Source organism: Metarhizium robertsii (genome assembly GCF_000187425.2).
Source record: "Metarhizium robertsii ARSEF 23 chromosome Unknown MAA_Scf_15, whole genome shotgun sequence".
NCBI classification, from domain to species: domain Eukaryota; kingdom Fungi; phylum Ascomycota; class Sordariomycetes; order Hypocreales; family Clavicipitaceae; genus Metarhizium; species Metarhizium robertsii.
In genome coordinates, this window is record NW_011942155.1 from 259,086 (window position 1) to 260,814 (window position 1,729).

Consider the following 1,729-nt stretch of genomic DNA (forward strand, 5'->3'; position numbering starts at 1 on the left):
GTCTGGACATGTTAACGAATCGAACTAGCCACTTCTATTAAGGGACGTACCTGTTGCACTGTGCTGGACGGCCATATGCCAAGCATGATGAACGAGAATGCATTCCATTCTGCTCTGGACTTTTCTCTTTTTGTAAGCGTTCTCTCGTTAAATACTCTTTTGTTCAACTAATTTGCACCTTCCGATTGATTGAGGGATCCTTCTTTTTTTCTAGCCCATGAACTGCGACTGCAAGTGTATTCTGGAACGGGCGGCCGGTATCTGCTCGATGTGAACGGCCGTTGGGTGGGTATATTGAAAAGTCAGAGACACTTGTCGGCTTGGTATTCACAAGGTCGGGATGTGCGCTTAGCTATGTTTTATATGACAGAGACCATGCCGTTTAATATATTGAAAAGTCAGAGACACTTGTCGGCTTGGTATTCACAAGGTCGGGATGTGCGCTTAGCTATGTTTTATATGACAGAGACCATGCCGTTTATCTGCAGTATGTTGACGATTATTCGGTACTTCGTATGCACCTCATGACCCTCCATCATGCTGGGCCATGAAGAGACCTTCGTTTTACACGACTGGTCATCCATATTCACCGCTGGCTCGCAGCCACCATGGTTGTAGAATTCTGCAGTCAAATAGTAAAAGAAGCGCAGTAGAACTCGCTCAGGGTAAAAAGGCAGCCGCTCAAGGACCCTTCTGCTTCTCATTGCAAGTTGTGACTTGAAAATCCCTGGCAGACAAGTCACCAAGTTCAATGTGATACAACAGAGACATGCATGAGCAATTAGAGCCGGTCGTGGTCGTGACCGTGTCGCGACGCGTCGGCGCCATGCTTGCTCTTGCTGCCGAGGAGCAGAGTTGGTAACATCGGCAGCTCAGCAACGGAGTGTACAAATGGGGAATACTCGATTCTGCGATTTTTCAGTCTCGACACCTTTTGAGGAAAACGTCTCCCATCACCAGACGCATGAAAGTTAGTGACCCCTAGCTTGGCACAGCCAGACGCTGCTGGCTGTGGTGGATTGGTCCGTGCTCGAGGGTCGCTGCTGACAGAAGCCGTGGGGTGGGCTGGTCGTCGCGACAGTTGGGCGGGCAATAATTGCAACAGGGAAGCCACACCCACGAACACCAGATACTTGTGGCTAGCGGTGCAACCACGGCAGGAAATGTGACGTCGGCTTGAGGAACATCCATGTCTAGTGTTCTCCTAAATCTAATAAATGAGGCTGCCTGTGATCGATTGGACGTGATAGCAAGCTGCGGAATCTTCATCCAGTCTTCAAGGCTCCCTTCATCAGAAGCCGCTGACATATCCCGTCATATTCCTTTTTAACTCTCATCTTTCATCCTGGCTTTCACATTGCTCAGTGGCTCCTTTCTTTTCACATGCAGGCGAGCTACATTCTTAATAAAAACAAATTCCAGGTATCCTTTTTTTCAGGTAACTGAAAAATCAAGCCCCGGTCTCCCCAGACCGGATATTATATAACCGTGACTAAATGTCGTCCATGGGTTGCCTACCAACCAACTAAGTCGGCGGGTCGGGGAGGGCTTCACAGGGACGGTGGTGTATGGGCCGGGTTCCTTGGGAGCGGTGCGGACCCAAGATCCCAGGTGTTGTGCGCAACCGCAGGTGACAGCCATTCTTTTGGTTGACACATCATGCAATCTGCTGTGACCAACGTGTCAGAGCTCGGCATGCACAGCTAGGTGAACGCAACAGCGTGCTGGT